Source organism: Sturnira hondurensis, unplaced genomic scaffold (assembly GCF_014824575.4).
Source record: "Sturnira hondurensis isolate 20B ecotype Veracruz unplaced genomic scaffold, ASM1482457v3 Scaffold0008948, whole genome shotgun sequence".
Taxonomy (NCBI): Eukaryota; Metazoa; Chordata; class Mammalia; order Chiroptera; family Phyllostomidae; genus Sturnira; species Sturnira hondurensis.
The window spans coordinates 4,220,864-4,243,061 of record NW_028081579.1 but is presented as its reverse complement, the minus strand read 5'-3'; the positions used below and the strand labels follow the sequence as shown (position 1 = coordinate 4,243,061).

The following is a 22,198-nucleotide window of genomic DNA, read 5'->3' as shown; positions in this document are numbered from 1 at the left end:
TGAGTCCTTTTTCCTTTTTGCTCAATTCTCCCACCCCCTAACTCCCCACTCCACTAATGGTCATCTGCTCTCCATCTATGAGTCTGTCTCTGTTTTGCTTATCAGTTCAGTTCGTTCAGTGGGGAGATAGGGGGAATAAGAAGCATAAATAAATAGTAGGTACAAAATAGACAGGGGGAGGTTAAGAATAATATAGGAAATGTAGAAGCCAAAGAGTTTATGTGTATGACCCATGGACATGAACTAAGCAGGGGTGGGGAATGCTGGTGGGAGAGGGGATTCAGGGTGGGGGAAAGTAAAGGGGAGAAAAAATGGAACAACTGTTATGGCATAATCAATAAAATATACTTAAAAATCATTTTGGGATAAGGTTGGGAAATAACTTTATTTGGGAATTTTTATTGCCCTTAGGCCAGATTAATATAAAATAGCCTATTTTTTGTCCTTCAGTGGTACATAAAGAAATATTTATGTTATTGATTTATGAACATTGCTCCCCTATGGAGCAGGAGTTTTTCATTTAATCTTTAAAAATTTTTTTCATTGTATTTTTTCCATTACCATTTACTCCCCTTATACCCCTTCTCCCCAGCAATCACCACACTGTTGTCCACATCCATGAGTCCTTTTTCCTTTTTGCTCAATTCTCCCACCCCCTAACTCCCCACTCCACTAATGGTCATCTGCTCTCCATCTATGAGTCTGTCTCTGTTTTGCTTATCAGTTCAGTTCGTTCATTAGGTTCCACATATGAGTGAAATCATAGCCTTTCTGTGGCTGGCTTATTTCACTTAGCATAATGTTCTCCAGGTTCATCCATACTTTTGCAAAGGGTAAAATTTTCTTTTTATGGCCAAGAAGAATTCCACTGTGTAAGTGTCCCACAGTTGTTTTATTCACTCATCCATTCATGGATACTTGGGGTGCTTCCCTATGTTAGCAAAGGTAAATAATGCTGCAATGAACATAGGGGTGCTTATGTTCTTTTGAATTAGTGTTTTGGGCCCCTGTGGATACATTCACAGAAGTGGGATCACTGGGTCAAAAGGCAGATTTATTTTTAATTTTTTGAGGTGTCTCCATACTGCTTTGCACAGTGTCTGCACTAGTCTGCACTCCCACCAACAGTATGAAAGGTTCTCCTTTCTCCACATCCTTGCCAGCACTAGTTGTTTGTTGATTTATTGATGATAGCCATTCTGACAGGTGTGAGATGGTATCTTGTGGTTTTAATGTGCATTTTTTCTGATGATTAGTGACGTTGGGCATATGTTCATATGTCCATCTGTATGTCCTCTTTGGAAAAGTGTCAATTTAGGACCTTTGCCCATTTTTAATTGGGTCATTTGTTTGTTTGGTGTTGAGTTTTATAAGTACTCTGTAAATTTTGTGTACTTACCCCTTGTTGGATGTTTTGGCAAATGTGTCCTCCTATTCTGTGGGTTGTCTTTTTATTTTGTTGATGTTTTCCTTGGCTGCACAAAACCTGTTTTACTTGATATATTCCCATTTATTTATTTTTTTCTTTTGTTTCCCTGACTGGGAGATACATATGATAAAAAATTTGTAAAAGCAATATCTGAGATTTTGTTGCCTATGTTTTCTTCTGGGATTTTTATGGTTTCAGGTCTAACATTTAAGTCTTTGATCCATTTTGAATTTATTCTTGTGTATGGTGTTAAGAAGGTGGTTTGTTTCATTTTTATATATGTATCTATCTAATTTTCTCAACACCATTAATTGAAAAAACTATCTTTCACCCATTATCCATGTTTGCTTCCTCTGTCAAATGTTAATTGACTGTAAAGGTGTGGGGTTATTTCTGGGCTCTCTATTCTGTTCCATTGATTCGTATGTCTGTTTTTATATAAGTGCTAGACTGTTTTGATTACTACAGCCTTGTAGTATAGTTTGATATTAGATAGTGTGATTTTTCCAACTTTGTTCTTCTTTCTCAGGATTTTTGCTATGTGTGGACTCTTGTGGTTCCATATACATTTTTGAAATATTTGTTCTAGTTTTGTGAAGTAAGTCATTGGAATCTTGGTAAGAATTGTGTTGAATCTATAGGTTGCTTTGGGTAGTATGGACATTTTAATGATGTTAATACTTCCTATCTACAAACACTATATGTGCTTGCACTTATTTGTATCCTCTTCAATTTCTTTCTTTAGTGTCTTATAATTTTTTATGTACAGGCCTTTTACATCCTTGGTTAGGTTTATTCCTAGGTATTTTATTCTTTTTGAAGCAACTGTGAAGGGGATTGTTTTCTTAAGTTCTCTTTCTGTTAGTTTCTAACTGGTATATAAAAATGCAACTGATTTCCAGTTGCATTTAATGTTGTTATATTAATGCTGTATCCTGCTACTTTGCTGAATTCTTTTATTAGTTCTAGCAGTTTTTTGGTGGAAGTTTTGTGGTTCTCTTTGTACAGAATCATGTTGTCTGCAAATAAAGACAGTCTTACTTCTTCCTTTCTGATTTGGATGTCTTTTATTTCTTCTTGTCTGATTGCTGTGGCTAGGACTTCCAGTACTATGTTGAATAAGAGAGGTGAAAGCAGACATCTCTGTCTTGTTCTCAAGTAAAGGAAACACCTGTAGTTTTTGCCCTTTGAGTATGATGCTGGCAGTTGGTTTGTCATATGTGGCCTTTATTATGTTTAGGTACGTTTCCTCTATTCCCACTTTGCTGAGAGTTTTTATCATAAATGGGTACTGGATTTGATCAAATGCTTTTTCTGCATCTATTGATGTGATCATGTGGTTTTTATACTTCATTTTGTTTCTGTGGTGTACCACATTTATTGATTCAAAATTGTTGTACCAACCTTGCATTCCTGGAATAAATCACATTTGATCATGGTGTATAATCTTTTTGATGCATTGCTCTATTTGGTTTGCTAATATTTTGTTGGAGATTTTAGCATCAATGTTCATCAAGGGTGTTGGCCTATAATTTTCTTTCTTGGTAGCATTTTCATCTTCTTTTGGTATTAGGCAAATGCTGGCCTCATAAATGAGTTTGGGAACCCTCCCTCGATTTTAGTCTGTTTGTATCTTTTGATCTGCTATGGGTATCTGGGGGGTAGCATATATATCTTGAATTTTATGAGAAGTTTGAAAAGGAGAAGTGTATATTCTTCTCAAATATTTGGTAAAATTTACCTATGAAGCCATCTGATCCAGGGCATTTGTTTTCTGTTCTTTGATACTGCTCCTATTTCACTAGGTGTAATCTGTCTATTCAGATTCTTGATTCTTCATTGTTTATTTTTGGAAGATTGTATGTTTCTAGGAATTTATTCAGTTCGTGTAGGTTGCCCAATTTGTTGGTGTATAGTTGTTTGTAATATTTTCTTACAACCCTTTGCATTTCTTTGGTGCCAGTTGTTATTTTTCCTCATTCATTTCTGATTTCACTTATTTGAGTTCTTTCTCTCTCTCTTGATGAGTGTGGTTAACGGTTTTTCAATCTTGTTTATTTTTTAAAAGAACCAGCTCTTGGATTCAATAATGTTTTGTATCATTTTCTTAGACTCTATTTCATTTATTTTTGATCTGATCTTTATTATTTCCTTCCTTGTACTCAGTTTGAGCTTTTGTTGTTGTTCTTTTTCAAGTTTCTTTAAGTGTTAAGTTAGATTGTTTATTTGAGCTTCTTCTTCTTTTTTTTTTTTTTGAGATAGGCCTGTAATGCTATGAATTTCCCTTTCAGGATTGCTTTCCATATGTCCCACAGATTTTGAATTGTGTTCTCATTTTCATTGATTTGAAGATATCTTTAAATTTCTTCCCTGACCTTGTTGACCCATTCATTGTTTAAGAACATGTTACTTAGCTTCCATGGCTTTGTGTGTTTATTTTTCAGTGTTCTTCCTGTGATGGATTTCTAGTGTCACAGCATTGTGATCAGAGAAGATGCTTCATATAATTTCAATCATCTTAAATTTGTTGAGAGTTGTTTTGTGTCCCAACATGTGGTCCATCTTAGAAAATGTTCTATGTGCACTTGAAAAGTATGTATATACTGCTGCTTTGGGTTGAAATGCTCTGAAGATATCAATTAAATCTGTTTGCTCCCATGTGTTCTTTAAGGCCGCTGTTTCCTTGTTGATTTTCTACCTGGAAAGTCTATCCATTGAAGTCAACGGGTGTTAAAATCACCAATTATGAGTGTATTTCTGTTGATCTCTCTTTTTAGGTCCATCAGGATTTGCTTTAAACTTTTAGGTGCTCCTGTGTTGGGTGCATAAATGTTTACTAGGATTATATCCTCTTGTTGAATTGTTCCCTTTATCATTATGCATTGCCCTTCTTTGTGTCTTATTATAGCCTTGGTTTTAAAGTCTATTTTGTTGGATATAAGTACCATTACTCCAGCTTCTTTTTTTTTTCCATTTGCATGAAACATTTTTCCAATCCTTCGCTTTTAGTCTGTTTGTATCTTTTGATCTGCAATGGGTCTCTTGGAGGCAGCAGATATATATGTCTTGTTTTCTTATTCATTCAGCTACCCTCTGTCTTTTGGTTGGAACATTTAAGCCATTTACATTTAAGGTAATTATTGATAGATACCTATTTAGTTTCATTTTACTGTTATACTCTTTTTTTAATGCTTTTTCTTTCCCTCTTATTTTCTTATTCTTCTTCTTAAATCAAGCCCTTTAACATTCACTGCAGTACTGGTTTGGTGTTTACAAACTCCTTTAGCTTTTTCTTGTCTGGGAAGCTCCTTATTTTTCTTTCAATTTTAAAAGATGGCTTGCTGGGTAAAATACTCTTCATTGTAGGTCCTTGACTTTCATCACCTTGTATATTTCATGCCTCTCCCTTCTTGCTTGAAATGTTTTTGTTGAGTAATCAGAGACCAGTCCAGTCTGTGCTTTCTTGTAGGTAATTATCTGCTTTTCTTTTGGCTTATAGAATTCTCTGTGTTTAAGCCTTGTCATTTTAATTATGATGTATCTCAATGTAGGCCTCTTTGGGTGCAACTTGCCTGGGACTCTCTGAGTTTCATGGGCTTGTGTGATTTTTTCCTTTATTAGATTAGGGAATTTTTTGCTTTATTTCTTCAAATATGTTTTTGATCCCTTGATCACTCTCTTCTCCTGGTATTCCTATAGTGCAGATGTTATTATGTTTCATGTTGTCCAAAATGTTTCTTAAGCTCTCCTCATTTTTCAAAATTCTTTTTTCTTTTTGCTGATCTGCCTTGATGTTTTTTCTACCTTGTCTTCCAAATCACTGATTTAATCTTCTGCTTCATCTAACCTACTGTTTATTCCTTGCAGGGCATTATTTTCTCAGATATTGCATTCCTCGTTTCTGACTGGTCCTATTTTATGGTTTCTATGTCTTTTTCATGCTGTTGAGTCTCCTTATAATCATTACTCTAAAATCTCCATTTGATAAATTGTTTGCCTCCATTTTATTTAACTCTTCTGGAGAATTCTCTTGTTCTTTCATTTGAGGTCTGTTTCTTTGTCTTCCCATTTTGGCTGCTTCTTTGTATTTTCTGCCTTAGATGTTAAACTAATCAATTGTTAAACTGATCAGCTGTTAATATATTCAAGCTATAACACCACAGGGTGGGGCAGAATAATTCCTGTGACAGGGCTATTGCTTACCCTCAAGCTGATACCACTTGGGGAGGGGTGCTCTGCCTGAGAAAGATGGCTCCTGCAGTATGGGGGATGATTCAGCATAGGGATGCTGGTAGCTGTTCCTTCAGTTCTCTCCACAAAGCCACCAGCCCCAGATTCTTCTCAAGCATCTCTAGTCCAGTCTGCCCTCCCTTTACTGAAGCCCAGGGTAAGTGGCCTCAAATGAAATTGTGTGCATTGGCTCTAAGAGGCTCTCTGAATCTTTGGCCATCTCTCCCTGACACACAGAAACTCTGCTGCTTTTCACAGCTGGACATTATCTAGGTTTCTTTCTGGCTCTAGTGCTGTAGTCTGGGTAGCCCAACTTGGGGTTTAGACACCACATTTCTCAGGGGCACCCCCTGGCTGCTGAAATATCCCTCTGAAACTTCAGTTGCCACCTCTGGAAGCCTAGTCATCCCTCTCATGCCTCCTCCACACTTCCTACCAGTCTTGTTATGGTGAAGTGGTTTCTTCCTTGGTTGTAAGGCTTCCCTCCAACTAGTGTTCAGTTAGTTATTCAGGATGATTTCTCTACAATTTAGTTATAATTCCAGTTTGGTCCTTGAAGGAGGTTAGTGTAGCTTCCACTTACTCCTCTGTCATCTTAGATCTGCCTGATTTATCTTTATTGTATATTTTTCCATTACCATTTAATCCCCTTATACCTGTCACTCCCCAGAAATCACCACACTGTTGTCCATGCGCATGAGTCCTTTTTCCTTTGTGCTCAATCCCTTCACCCCCTCACCCCCTCAACCCAGCTGTTACCCTACTTTCCATCTATGAATCTGTCTCCATTTTCCATTTTAGTTCAGTTTGTTCATTAGGTTCCCCATATGAGTGAAGTCATATGGTATTTGGAGCAGCTTTAATATTGTTGATGTTGCCTAATGTTAACTAAGAAGTGAGCATTTTTTGAAAAAGCTGTATCTTCAGTAGAAAGTGTTTTGTATAAATAACCTAACTATGCATTGTTAAACTTTCTCTTGTCCTTTTTCTTAGCTATGACTTTTTTCTCTAAGGGCACAAAAATATTTTTAAAATTGCATTTTCTATTAGTGTTTTTTTCTGGGGAAACAATGGGACTATGTATATAACATATAGAGATTTTATCTATCAGTGATAAAAAGAAAATCTTAAAGGCAGCCAGAGAAGACAGAAGACATTGTATTAGTTTCCTACTGTACTTTTATTTGTATCTATTTATTTTATTTTGTAATATATTTTATTGGTTGTGCTATTACAGTTATCCCACTTTTTTTTCCTCTCTGTCCTGTATCCCCATTCCCACCATCATATCCATAGATCATACATATAAGTTCTTAGTTCATATCCATGGGTCATACATGTAAGATCTTTGGCTTTTCCATTTTCCATACTATTTTTACTTCCCCTGTCAATTTTGTACTTACCATTTGTGCTTCTTATTCCCTGTACCTTTTCCCCCATTCTCGTCACTCCTCTTCCCCACTGATAACCCTCCATGTGATCTTTATTTCTATGAATATGTTTCTGTTCTGGTTGTTTGCTTAGTTCATTTTTGTTTTATTAGATTTGGTTGTTGATAGTTGTGAGTTTGTTGTTATTTTACCACTGATTTTTTTTATCTTCTTTTTTTTTTTAGATCAGTCCCTTTAACATTTCACATAATAAGGGCTTGGTGATGATGAACTCCTTTAACTTGACTTTGTCTGGAAAGTGATGCGGACACTGGCCCGCAGTGTCTGCATCTTTATGGATGAAATGAGACATTCACATGGACTGTGGAGTCTGGTGGAGGAAAAGGGACAGCATGGCTTTTCTCTCAAGGGGAGAAAAAACCGCGGCCCTTGCCATGACCAGCCTTTATTGGGTTTCTCAGCACATTGCATGATGGTCCTCATTTACTATTTACAGGTTGCTTTAGGTGGTTACCTTTTACAGAAAACAAAGGAGCCAATGCTGCTATTCACATCACAGAAGAGGGATATTTGCAAATAAAAAGGTAAAAGTGGTTGAACCAGTTACAATAGTGCTTGGAAGGTTTAGCATGGATTTTAGGAAGTTACTTTACAGTAAATGGTTGCCACTGGGGGCTGGGTCCGCACCACATGGAATGGTGTTCTGCAGGAAAGCACTTTATCTGCCCTCCCATTCCAAATGATAGCTTTGCTGGATAGAGTAATCTTGGATGTAGATTCTTCCCGTTCATGACTTGGAATACTTCTTTTCAGCCCCTTCTTGCCTGCAAGATTTCTTTTGAGAAATCAGCTGACAGTCTTATGGGAACTCCATTGTAGGTAACTGTCTCCATTTCTCTTGCTGCTTTTAAGATTCTCTCCTTACCTTTAATATTGGGTAATGTAATTATGCTGTGCTTTGGTGTGTGCTTCCTTGGATCCCACTTTTTTGGGACTCTCTGAGCTACCTGGACTTCTTAAAAGTCTATTTCCTTTGCCAGATTAGGGAAATTCTCCTTTATTATGTTTTTCAATAAGTTTTCAATTTCTTGTTCCTCCTGTTTTCCTTCTGGCACCCCTATGGTTCCAATGTTGGAACGTTTCAACTTGTCCTGGAGATTCCTAAGCCTCTCCTCGTTTTTTAAAATTCTTGTTCCTTCATTCTGTTCTGGTTGAATGTTTATTTCTTCTTCCTGGTCCAAACCATTCATTTGAGCCCCAGCTTCCTTCCCTTCACTGTTGGTTCCTTGTACATTTCTCTTTATTTCACTTTTCATAGCCTTCACTTTTTCCTCTGTTTTGTGACCATACTCAACCATTTCTGTGAGAAACCTGATTACCAGTGTTTTGAACTTTGCTTCTGAGAGGTGGGCTATCTTTCCATCACTTAGTTGTTTTTTTTCTGGAGCTTTGATCTGCTCTTTCATTAGAGCCATATATATATTTTTTGTCTTGGCATACCTGTTACGTGGTAAAGGAAGGAGCCTTAGGTATTAGCCAGGACATGGCAACTCAGATGCTATGTTGTGCTACTGTATGTGGGAGAGGGGTCCCAGAGGGAACCATGCCACTTGCTCAGCTCTTGGCTGGCTTTCAGTCATTTACCCACTACACACAAGCAAATTGGGCCCTTCTGGTGCTGATTCTTGGATGGGTAGTTTTGTGTACATTCCTGGACCCTATGGGTCTCTCCAACAAACACTTCTGTGAGGCTGGGACTTTCTCCTGCTGTTTCAGCCTCCACAGGTTTTTTTCAGTCAGAAGTTTTGAGGCTTTATTTTTCCGTGCTGGAACCCTGGGTTGCATCATTTGCCTCACTTCCCAGTTGTTCCTCCTGGTTTATCTGCACACAATTGTGGGGACTTCCTGGTCTGCTAGCCACTGCTTTGCCTTGAATCCTCTGCACCCAGGCTGCCCATCTCTGCCCCTTTTATTGGTCTGGATGAGTGTTTCTTCTTTAACTCCTTGTTTGTTGGACTACTATACAGTTCGATTTTCTGCAGTTCTGGTTATATTTTGCTTTTAAATTTGTTGGTTTTTTTTTTCGGTTGTGTGAGGAGGCAAAAGTATATCTACCTACGCCTCTATCTTGGCCAGTGCGTTAGTTTTCTATAGCTATGTAACAAATTACCTCAAATTTAGAAGCTTAAAACAACACAAATTTATTATCTTACAGTTGTATAGGTCTGAAGTCTGATATGGGTTTTAGTAGGATAAAATCAAGATGTCAGAACACCTGCATTCCTCAGGAAGTTCTAGGAAAAAATTTTGTTTCCTGATCTGTTCTAGCTTCTAAAGGTCACTCACATGACTCCTTCCTCCATCTCTAAAACTAGCATATAGGAGCTCCCTGATCTTGCTTCCACAGTTACACCTTTTTCTGACTCTTCCACTTTGAAAAACATTTATGGTTGTGTGAGATTAACTCAGACAATCAAGTATAACCTCTTTATTTTAAGGTCATTTGATTAGCAACCTTAATTACCCTTTGCCATCTAACAACATATTCATGGGTTCAGGAATTAGGATGTGAACATCTTTGGGGGACAGTATTCTACCTAACATAGTCTACCTTCTGGATCCTTAATATGCCTATACATGCCCCACATGTAAAATGTATTCACCTCATCTCAAAATTCCCAATTATAGCATAACACCAAATAAAAGGTTTTATCTAAATCTCATTAGCTCAAAAGTCACAAGTCTCATATTAATCAGGTATGGGTAATTTTTCTGCCTACCACATACACATTACATACCAAAGAATAAAGATAAGAATGATAGTGAATGTTCATCTGGAACAATACAGGTGAGGAAATAGTAGAGCAACCTTTATGAAGTAGTGAAGGGAAAAAATTCATAATTCTATACTCAGAAAAAATACATTTATTTCATTCAATTTAAAAGAAGGAAGAAAAAGTGGAAAAGACAGTAATATGATAAATTTCAACCCAATCATACTAATGATGGCATTGTGTAAATGGCCTGAACACCCTAATTATAAGGTACAGATTATCAGATTGGATAAAAAGAAGTAGAATTCAATGTATACTGTTTACAAAAAAAAACCCTTTCAAAATAAAGACACAAATAGGTGATAAAAAATGGGAAAGGTATTTTCTTGCTAATACTGATCACATAAAAGCTGGATTATTAATAGCAAACAAAGCAGATTTTAGAACAATGACTGTTAGCAGCAACAAAGAATGTTCATTTTGTACTGATAAAAGAGTCAGTTCATCAAGAAGACATAATAATCCAAAAACATTTATGCACATAACAGAAATACAAAATACAAGAAATGCAGATGGATAGAACATCAAGGAGTAGACAAATCAACAATTACAATCAGAGATTTTAAAGCCTTTCTCTCAATAATTTATAGAAGACTTAGACAAAAAATAAACAAAGACATAAAAGACTTGAACAATACTATTAACAAACTTGAACTAACTGACATTTTTAGAACACTCCATTCAACCACAGCAGGATATTCATTCTTTTTACACAGACCATCTACCAAGATAGACCTTGTATTGGAGCATAGAACATGTCTCAAGAAATTTAAAGGTATTCACATCATAAAAATGTATTTTCTCTGGTTACTATGGGATTAAGTCAGAAATCAATAATCAAAAGGTCTCTAGGAAATTCCCAAATATTTGGGAATTAAAAACCACATTTCTAAATTCTAAATAACCCATAGGATAAAAAAAGAAATCAAGGGAAAAATTAATAAGGGTTTTGAACCAAAGTAAAATAAAAAACATAAAATCTTATAGAATATTGAGCTAAAGCAGTACTTAGGGGGACATTTATAGCACTTAAGTGCCTGTAGTTTTAGAAAGGAATAAAAGTCTCAAATAAATTGTCTTAGCTTTGCATGTGTGTAAACTAGAGAAATAAGAGCAGGTAGTTCCCAATGTAAACAAAAGAGAAACAATAATAAAGCCCTGACTGGTGTGGCCAGCCTGCAAACCAAAGGGTCACCAGTTTAGTTCCCTGTGGGGGCACATGCCTGGGTTGCAGGAAAGGTCCCCAGTAGGGGATGCATGAGAGGCAATCACACACTGATGTTTTTCTCCCTCTCTTCCTCTCCTCTGTCTAAAAACAAATAAATAAAGTTTTTTAACAAAGAAAAAATAATAAAGAAGTAGAAATCAATGAAATAAAGAACAAAAAAAGTAGAGAAAAATTAATGAACCCAAAATCTGGTTCCTTGAAGAGATTAATTAAAGTTATAAATATAGCCAGAGTTATGAAGAAAAAAAGAGACCAGGCATAAATTACCAATAACAGGAAAGAGAGAGGAAACCACAATAGGTCTTACAGCTATTGCCAAGATAGTAAAGGACTAATATGAACAATATATTTATGCCAATACATAACAACTTAGATGAAATGGAAAAGTTTCTTGAAAAATGCCAACTACTACAGTTCACTCAGGAGGAATAGATTACTTGAATAGTCCTATATCTATCAAAGAAATTGAATGTGTGTTCAGTGCAGTTAATAACCTTCTCATAAAGAAAATTTGAGGCTCAGATGGCTTCGATACCAACACTACATGAACACTTCCAAAAAATTGAAGAGGAAGGAATACTTCTCAATTTAGACTATGACACCAGATAACTGTAATACTAATAAGAGAAGAATACAGCAGACTAAAACAAAATTTTAGCAAATCAAATTCAACAATATATAAAAAGCATACATTGTGACCAATGGAGTTTAACTCAGAGGTATAAGATTGGTTTAACATTTGAAGGCCAATCAAAAATCAACTTATTAACAAAATAAAAAAGAAAATCTGTATGTTCATGTCATTAGATACATAAACAACATTCTACAAAATCGAATATCCATTCCTGATAAAAAAACCCTCAGCAAGCTAGAAATAGAAAGAACTCCCGCAACTTGATAAAGAACATCTGTAAAAAACAGAGCTAACATCATAATGGGAAAAGACTCAATGCACAGCCTCTCAGATCAGGAACAAAGCAACTGTGTCTGTTCTCATTATTTTTATTCTGTATTTTATTGAAGGTATGAGCTGGTGCAATCAGGCGAGAGAAATAAATAAAAAGCACTCAAATTGGAAGGAAAGAATGAAAACATTTTTAGTAGATGACATGATTATTCATGCAGAAAGTCTGATGAATTTTACAAAAATGATGCTAAATGTGATTTTTACCAAGGATGCAGAATATAGATATTAAGAGTTTTGGGGACTTCTGGCCAGGATGGAGGCATAGGTAGACACACTGCCTCCTTGCACAACCAAAAGAAAGACAACAACAAATTTGAAAACAAAAGAGAACCAGAACTGCCAGAAAAATAAAACTGTATGGAAATCTGAAAACCAAGGACTTAAAGAAGAAACATTCATCCAAACCAGTAGGAGGGCAGAGATGGGCAGCAGGGGTGGAGAGGACTCATGGCAAGGTGGCACCTGGAGGAACTGGGCGGGCGAGGCAGTGGCTGCCAGAGCAGGCAGCCCCACATTCGAAAGTGGATAAACTGGGAGGAACAACTTGAGAGTGAGTCAGACTGCACAACCCAGGTTTCCAGCATGGGAAAAAAGCCTCAAACCCTTCAAGTGAAAGCACCAGTGGGGATTTTTTCTCCCTCAATGGCGGCAGGAGATACACTCAGCCTTACAGGAGAGTCTGTTGGAGAGACTCACAGGGTCCCAGAATGTACACAAACCCACCCACCTGGAAATCTGCACCAGAAGGCCCCAATTTGTTTGTGGGAAGTGGAGGAAGTGAATGAAAGCCAGCAGAGAGCTGAGCAAGCAGAATTGTTCCCTCTTGGACCCCTATCCCCATACAGTGTCTGCCCGGTGAATAGCTAAGGCTCCATTCCATGCTATACAACAGGTACAATGAGACCAAAAAAAAAAAAGGTCCAAATGAAAAAAACAGATCAAAGCTCCAGAAAAAAACAACTAAGTGATGAACAGATAGCCAACCTATCAGATGCAGAGTTCAAAAAACTGGTAATCAGAATTCTCACAGAAATGGTTGAGTATGGTCACAAAATAGAGGAAAAAGTGAAGGCTATGAAAAGTGAAATAAAGAGAAATATACAGGGAACCAACAGTGAAAGGAAGGAAACCGGGACTCAAATCAAGGGTTTAGACCAGGAGGGAGAAATAAACATTCAACCAGAACAGAATGAAGGAATAAGAATTCAAAAAAATAAGGAGAGGCTATGGAACCTCTGGGAAAACTTGAAACATTCCAACATTGGAACCATAGGGATGCTAGAAGAACAGGAAGATCAAGAAATTGAGAACTTACTTGAAAATGTAATGAAGGAGAATTTCTCCAATCTGGTGAAGAATATAGACTTTCAGGAAGTCCAGGAAGCTCAGAGAGTCCCAAAGAAGTTGAATCCAAGGAAGCGCAAACCAAGGCATAGCATAATTACATTATCCAAGATTAAAGATAAGGAGAGAATCTTAAAAGCAGCAAGAAAAATGGAGACAGTTACCTACAATGGAGTTCCCATAAGACTGTCAGCTGATTTCTCAAAAGAAATCTTGCAGGCAAGAAGGGGCTGGAAAGAAGTATTCCAAGTCATGAAATCCAAAGACCTACAGCCAAGATTGCTCTATCCAGCAAAGCTATCATTTAAAATGGAAGGGCAGATAAAGTGCTTTCCAGATAAGGTCAAGTTGAAGGAGTTCATCATCACCAAGCCATTATTATGTGAAATGTTAAAGGAACTTATCTAAGAAAAAGAAGAAGATAAAAAATAGGAATAGTAAAATGACAACAAACTCACAACTGTTAAAAACTGAACCTAACCCTCCCACCCCCACAAACTGAGCAAACAACTAGAACAGGAACAGAATCAGAAAAATGGAGATCACATGGAGGGTTAGCAGCAGGGAGGTGGGGGAATAGGGGAAAAGGTACAGGAACTAAGTAGCATAAATGGTAGGTGCAAAATAGATGGGGAGGAGGGAGTTAAGAATAGTATAGGAAATGTAGAAGCCAAAGAACTTATATGTAGGACCTATGGACATGAACTAAGTATGGGGGGGTGAATGTGGGTGGGAGGGGGTGTGTAGGCGAATAAAGGTGGAGAAAATGAGACAACTGTAATAGCATAATAAATAAGATATATTTAAAAAGAAAAATTAAAAAATAGCACTTTTGAGTTAAAAAGTGAGTATAAGACAATTGTAGTTATATTATGTCATATGTATTATATTATATTATATACTATATTTTATAATCCATTGTATTTCTATAAACTAGTGATGAACAATTAGATTTGGGAATAAATAATTCTATTTATATAGTTTCAAAAATGTGAAGTGCTTAGGGATAAATATGACAAAAGACGAGCAATTCTTATATACTAGAAACTGTCAAGTATTACTAAGAGAAATAAAAGACCTAAATAATTGGAGGGATATACCATGTTATGGGTAGTTAGATTCAATATTGTTAATATGTCAAATTAACTAAACTGATCTACAGATTCTTTGCTATTGCAGTAAAAATCTCAGCACATCTTTTTATATAAATTAGCAAGTTGATCTTAAAAGTTCATCTGGAAATGAAGAGAATGTAAAATATCCAAAATAATTTTCAAAAACAAACAAACAAAGTTCATAGGCTAATACAACATTTGTTCAATGTTCATTATAAAGCTGCGATAATCAAGATGTGGCCTTGGGGTGATAAGATCGATGTACTAGATACACAGAGCGATGTAACAGAGTTGAGAGCCCAGAAATAGACCCATACCTTTTAGGGGAGGGAAAAATGTTTTTTTATAAGTAGTTCTGGAATAATTGGCTATCCATCAATAAATGCAAAAATGAACTTTGATCAATTATTTGTAGCAAATATAAAAATTAATTAAAGGTGGCTTATTGAGCTACTGTGAAATCTAGGATTATAAAATTGATAGAAGAAAATACACAAGAAAATCTTTATGACTGGGAGTGCAGTAAAGATTTCTTACATAGGACAACAAAAGCACAATTTACCAAAGAAAAACTCAGTAAATTGGAGTTGATTAAAATGAAAAACTTTCCTTCTTCAAAAGACATTATAAGAGAATGAAAAGACAATCCACAGATTGGAAGAAAATGTTTGCAAGGCATACATCTAATGAAGGATACACAATTCAATTGAAAAACATGCAAAAGATTTGAACAGAGATATCACCAAAAATATACAAACAACAAATAAAGACATAAAAAGTGCTCAACATTATTCATTTAGGAAATAGATGCAAATAAGCCTTCATTTAGGGTTAAAATCACAGAGTCCCACTACACACTTAGAATGGTTAAAATGAAAAAGACCCACTGTATCAAGAATTGGTGAGGATGTGGAGAAACCAGAACTAATATGAAAAATCGAAATCTAAACAGGTACAACCACTTTGGAAAACAGTGTGGCAGTTTCTGAAAATGTTTACATACTCTTACCATAGGACCAAGTTATTTTGCTCCTAGTGTTTACCCAAGAGAAACAAAAGCCTATGTTCTTAGCAGCGTTATTTATAATAGTCAAAAACCAGAAAGTACCCAGATATCCATCAAATGGACAAAGAAATTGTGTTAACATTTATGCAACGGAATACTACTCAGAAATCAGAAAGAATGATATTAATACATAAAACTGCACAAACGAATCTCCAAATAATTATGGAGAGTGATAGAAGCAAGACACAGTAGCACCCCTTTTGTACAGTTCCAGAAAACGCAAACTGATTTAAAGTGACACGGTGTAGATCTGTGCTTGCCTGGGGGTGAAGGAGGTCGAGCTGGGGAGGGATGGGAGGAGAGAACACAGTGGAAATGAGGAAAGGCTGTGGTGGTGATCGTGCAGCTCCGTGAAAGTTAAAACTTGCCCAGTCGAATACTTCACACAAGTATTTTATTGTATGGTATGCCCATTGTGCCTGAAAAAGGTTTTGTTTTAAAGATGATATATTTGCCCTGGCTGGTGTGACTCAATGGATTGAACACCAGTCTGTGAACCAAAGGGTCACTGGTTCGATTCTCAGTCAGCGTACACCCCTGGGCTGTGGGCCAGGTCCCCAGTAGGGGGTGCGAGTAAAGCAACCACACATTGGTGTCTCTCCCTCTCTTCCCCTCTGTCTAAATATAAATAAATAAAATCTTAGAAAAGATGTTATATTCATTCTTCATTATTTAACTAGTAGTAAGTTGTGGTTGTGATGAAAAATCCTTAAACTATGTGTTGGAGCTGATTTTTATGTAAAATGTTAGTTTGAGAGGCACAAAAGTTCATGAAACCATTTAAAAAAAAATTTCCTGTCACTTTTAATGAAGACATAAGTGAGTGAGCAGCCCCCACAGGCTGTATTCCAGGCCTCCCACCCTCTTTGATGTGTGGGGTTGAAAAGGAGGAGGATTGGGTCCATGGTGAAGGATTGTTGCTGACCTTTTCATTGTGAGGAAAAGGCCACAAGACCCTGGTGGGGGCCAACCCTCAGCCTTCCTCTCCCCAGGTTAAGGCAGGGAGGGGAACATGAGCGTCCAGCTCTTTCAGCCCCCAGCTCTGGAGTGGTAGAGGGCAATGAGGCCACTGCCTGGGCCTGGCTGGGAGAAGTAGGTGAGGAACAGAGCTGTGCCCCTGTGTACCCACTGTGGGGAGGGAAAGGCTTGTCCCTGCTCAGTCCTGACCACATAAGCCCTGATCACAGGTCTAGGGAGGGAGGACAATGATGGATGCTGCCCAAGGTGCAGCCCTGAGGCACTTAGGTGGGCACCTTGCTAGAGTGTGTTTCTCAGTTGGCCTTGACTTTGGCAGTACCTGGAGCTCTGTTTTGCTGAACTGCACAGGGCAGTCATTTGCCTTTGGTGTAAGAATGATACCAGAGATTGGAGAAGAGCCCAAAGAAGATGGTGCTATACATCCAGATGAGGTGCATAATGACTGGGCACTGGTAGTTACAGCCGGGCATGAAGTAGTACTGGGAAATGGGCAGCCAGACCAGGACAAACTGGATCAGCTGGATGGCTGTGACGTGCTTTTCCCACCAGAGGCAGAGCTGAGCCACAGGGCCAAGGGCAGACAATCCATAGTACAGATACATGATGGTATGCACAGAGGTGTTTACCATGGCAGGGAAAGATCCCTTTCCTCCTGGGGCAATTTTTACTCACCACCACCAGCTCCAAGGAAGCACTGAATGGGGGAAGACATATAGGAAGGTTGCCTGTTCATTTTTTCCCCAGAGACTAAAGATCATTGCATCCATCAGCTCAATGAGCTTGGTGAAGAGAAAGAGCCAGGCCACTCAAATCATCCTTAGTGCCTCTGGGTTGTTGGAACAGTCCACGGGTCATGGTGCCCAGGGTAGCTACTCCATCAGCCAGATGTCAGGAACTGTATGCTTCACCGTCTTCTGGTACAAGTTCCTAACAGCCTCCATCCTGGCTAACAACTCAGTGGAGGGCCAGGCAGGCAGCCGTGGAGGGCTCAAAGGGAGCAGGGCCAGAGCATAGTCCCCAGGGCCAGGCTGACTGAATCGAGGAAAAAAAATGACTCTGCAGTGTTACCATGCAATTACCCTTTGGTTATTATCCATGGAGTGTTAGCTAAGCATTCCAGAGCAACAACGAATTTCAAATCTTTTTTCTTTCTATGTTATAAATGATAGTGATAAACAGTTTCCAATGTTCACTTTGACAGAATGTGAAGACACCTGAAATTGGCTCATTATCTTCTGACTTGTCTCCTTTCACATCCTCAGCAGGCAGTGTGCGTGCCACAGAATGCTAAAAAGCAAGCACATTGAGGTGGCATCTGGCTGGTTGGGTTCCTGGCAATGCCATGAAATTTTCATACACACACAAAGGGGGCTTTTAGGAAGAAACTGCGGATTTCCTGCCTGTGAAATAATTAACTTATTTTTTTTCTTTGATAGAAATAACATGACACTTTTTGAAGCTCAGAATGCAAAACATACTTCTGTACAGTAAGTGTTCTGCAGCCTAGATATTCTGGGTAGCAAAGATTCTTCATGAAATTGTCTTAAGGGTCACTGAAAATTTGTGAGGTTTTTTTTTTCCTCCTTTGTTTCTACTCTCAAGTTAATATTAGTCCAGACATTAAGTTTTCACTTAAAGATAGTTCCACAGCTTTCTTAACCAGTGCATTTTAGTGCTAAAGGTATAAAATCAACCTCTTTAGCAATGTGTTTTTTAATTTTTTTAAAAAGCTTTTCATGTCTTTTTAAAGAGAGGAGAGGGGAGGGAGAAAGAGAGGAAGAGAAACACTGACGTGAGAAACATCCATCAGTCGCCTCTCTTACGCTCCCCAGCGGGGGACCAAGCCTGCAACCCAGGCATGTGCCCCAACTAGGAATCCAACAAGTGATCTTTTGTCTTGGAACCAAGCCCAACCAAGGCAGCCGCACTGGTCAGGGCTACGCTGTGTTTTGTGCATATTCTCAACGGGTCTCCCTCAAATGCCAGTTGCCTCCAATTTCAGCTTAACTATGGTAGCTGACAGGGAATCTAAGGTCATTTTTGTTGCATTTAAGAAATGCAGGCATTAAGGATGCCTCTAAAGGTAAAACAGGGATGCATAGATGTTAATGGACATTATCTTTCTTTTTCTTTCTTTTTAGTCCATTACATATATTTATGGCTCAAAAGGAGCACACGTGGCTGACATTTCTACTTAGAGCCAATTGGGGCAGGTGGCTGGCCACTTTCTAAGATAGCTACTAAATATCATTCTACCCTGACTTCACTGTCCTAGGCTCACTGACATTCTTACATTTGTTTGGTTTTCAAATTACATGTATATAAGTAAAGATCTTGCACAATACTCATTACGTTATTTTAACCTTTAAAAGTTGCCTATGTGTAAATATGTTTTTAAAAAAATTATTTATTTTAATTGTTGTTCAAGTACAGTTTTCTGTCTTTTACTCCCATCCCAGCCCACCCTCCCCAGTGCTCCCCATCTCCCTTCCATTTCCACCCCCCTTAGTTTTTGTCCATGTGTCCTTTATACTTGTTCCTGCAAACCTTTCTCCTTTTCCCCTGAGATCCCCTCCCCTCTCCCCTCTGGTCACTGTCCATCTGTTCTCTATTTCAGTGTCTTTTGATATTTTGCTTGTTTGCTTGTTTTGTTGTTTAGGTTCCTGTTAAAGGTGAGATCATATGGTATTTGTCTTTCACCACCTGGCTTATATGTTTTAAACAATTGTTTTGATAGTAAACTATGAAAAATATGACATATATTCTGTACCTTATTTTTCAAGGCCTAAAATTATACACAAACTCTATTGGTGTTACTATAAAGATTACTAGTTTTTGTGTGTGAGTTATGGCGTAGCACTCAATGCTTGGTAATTGGATATCCATATATTTAGTTTTATTTTTGTTCTTGGCTGGAATAATCTAGGTATTTGAAATATTTGTGGCTCTTTTTTTTAAGGTGAAAACCTCAAAAAATATTTACTTTGAGTATCACCAGAGTTCAGTTCTACATATAAAAAAAGTGACCATTATCTAAAGTTTAATACCTTTAAATTATCTCTAAGGGATGTTTGCATCTCCTAAACATTTTTGAATTTTAGTCTGGGGCCTTAAAACTTTTCACCTGGACTCTTGAAACATCCTTCCTTTTGCTTGTGTCCAGCTCAGATTGTAGAGTGGCTACAGTAATTCCCCCCGGTCACACCCTGTGTAGTCCCCTCCCTTTGAAGATGGATTGGTAATCAAGATTATCCTGAATGAGCCTGACTTAATCCACCGGACGCCCTTAAAAGGGTGTCTAGGCCTTTCCCAGGTGAGAGACTCCCTTGCTGGCTTTGGTTTACCTACTCCCTCTATGCCTTGGTAGGCGCTGGAGTTATTCCTCAGTATTCCTGTTTTCTTGCCTCTGGGTATATTGTAGGATGGCACTTCCCTTCCCTATTAGAGCTGGGTGTGAACATATGACCTATTTAGGCAAATAAAAAGAGAGCAGAACATGGGTCTTATAAGAAGAGACTTGAAGAAACAGGGTGTGATTTGCCACATCTCCTTTTCTTGCTATGGCAACTGGAGATGCTCCAGGTGGTGGAGTCTCTGTCAGTCTAGGTCCCGGAGTAAGGAGACATGAGAAGTCCCCAAGTCACTTGACAAGTTTTGTGAGCAACTATAATCTTTGTTGTTATAACCCATCAAAATTTGGGGGGTTGGGCTTCCTGTGGCATAACTTACATTAATATTGTCAGATACATCGCTGCCTCTTATCGAGGTATATGTACTATAGGACTTGGCAGCTCAAATGTCTGACCTCTGTAGATAGTGGAGTGTTTCCTTCTTTGTGTTCCAACAGATCTTAAAAGTACCTTTTATCTCTTTAGTGTCTATCTCATAGATTGCTGTGAGGATTACTTGAGTAAATATGTAAGATGCTGGCACACTGTAAGGACTCAAAGAGGATTAGCTAGTATCATTATTACTTTATAGCATCTCCCCCTCTCTCTCTCTCTTGCTATAAAATCACTTTAGTGGAATGTGCCCCGCTCGACAATCCTGAGACTGTGATTTCTGCTATCAAAATAAACTGTACATCTGTGTCACCATAAAAAAACTGCATTTGCTCTTCTTCATGTCCTACACTAGCTATAGAAAATTATAAATATTTACACCCTTGTCCCACCCAGACATGGAAACTCAAGAGTCCAGGACTCAAGGGAGGAGCAGAACAGTGCGGGTCTGCACACACGGGAGCCCCTTGGACCTCGAGTGCAGGACTACACCAGGGGAAGGAGACAGTTAAGACACTAGGGCCACTGTCCCACCTTCTGGTTTTATTGCAATTATCTCTTAAATATTTTTCTTCTTTATCGAGGTCCCCACAGGCGCTATGTCCCGCAGCTGACACCATCTGTTTGGCCTGTGGGTGGCAGCCATCCCCTGCGCTGCGGTGTTGTCTTCCCGGCTCTGGATGGCGCACGCCAGTCCTAGGGGATCTGAACCCGATTGGGCTAGAACTGGCACCCGTGGCCCTCAGTGAGCATGTTTGTGGCGTGCTGCAGCATGAGACCCTCCCTGCACTACTGGTACCTCTGGCTGGTCCACCTGCTCTTCGCATCTGGCCTCAGTGGCCTCCCAAACATCCTCAGGAAAGTCAGGCCGGCGATGTGGGTGACTGGTGGATCAGCCAGCTGAGATCCTCTTCCAGGCTGGGAATAGGAGCCTGGTACTTTTGGTTACTGGCTGCTAGAGGGCCAGATCCTGGGCAAGAACTGCCAGGAGCTGCGGGACACGTTCTGGGAATTCTACAAGGCGGACTAGTGCCTGTGGCCCTCCTCTCAGCTGAGGAACTTCCTGTTTGTAACCCTGCACCCCTAGGCCGAGTCACCCACATCGCCGGCCTGACATTTGGCCAGGACATATACCTCTCCTACCTGAAGTAAAGGTTACTGGGCCCCCTAATGCCCCCAGGCTGAGTCGCTGTCCTGCCCCAGGACCAGATACAAGACAGGGTAGGACAGAGTTCCAGCTGACCCCTTACTCCAAGGGCCCAGGCAGAGTCTTGGGCCTAGTCCTAGTCTCAACCTCATTCTTGGCCATCTGGCTGGGTTGCCCCTTACAAACCCAGTACCAGGTCTCAGTTTCCCCATCTGTAACACAACCATGAAGATAGACACTCATCCCACAGTACTTCTCACCAGGAGCCTAGTGGTCAGTGATGGAGATGTTCCATCCTCAGCACTGGACTCCAGGCCTTCAACATGCTGGGAATAGGAGCCTGGCACTTTTGGTACTTTGATGCAAAGATCAGGTGGTCCAGCCAGAGGTACCAGTAAGTGCAGGGAGGGTCCCATACTCCAGCCCTTCACTGGCCCAGGGCTGGGCTCTGGACCCTGGGCCAAGGCAGGGACATGGCCCATCCCCTTGGAGCAGGACCCTGCCTGGAGTTGGCTTCCAGGATCCTAAACCTTAGGCAGTCACCAGTCTCCCACAGACTGTGAAAACTCCATTAAAATTTATGTGATTGAATATATATATAGGTCTTCTTTTAGACTTCATAGTCTAAAAGATCTAAAGGATCATTTGGAGGGCAAGTACTGTGTCCTCTTTTATCACATTGTCATG

General features: G+C 38.9%; 1 pseudogene; it reads right to left on the bottom strand.

Annotated features, from left to right (window-relative positions):
- Positions 1-16,759: 16,759 nt before the first annotated feature.
- Positions 16,760-21,993, bottom strand: LOC118993895 (elongation of very long chain fatty acids protein 1-like; annotated as a pseudogene).
- Positions 21,994-22,198: the final 205 nt, after the last annotated feature.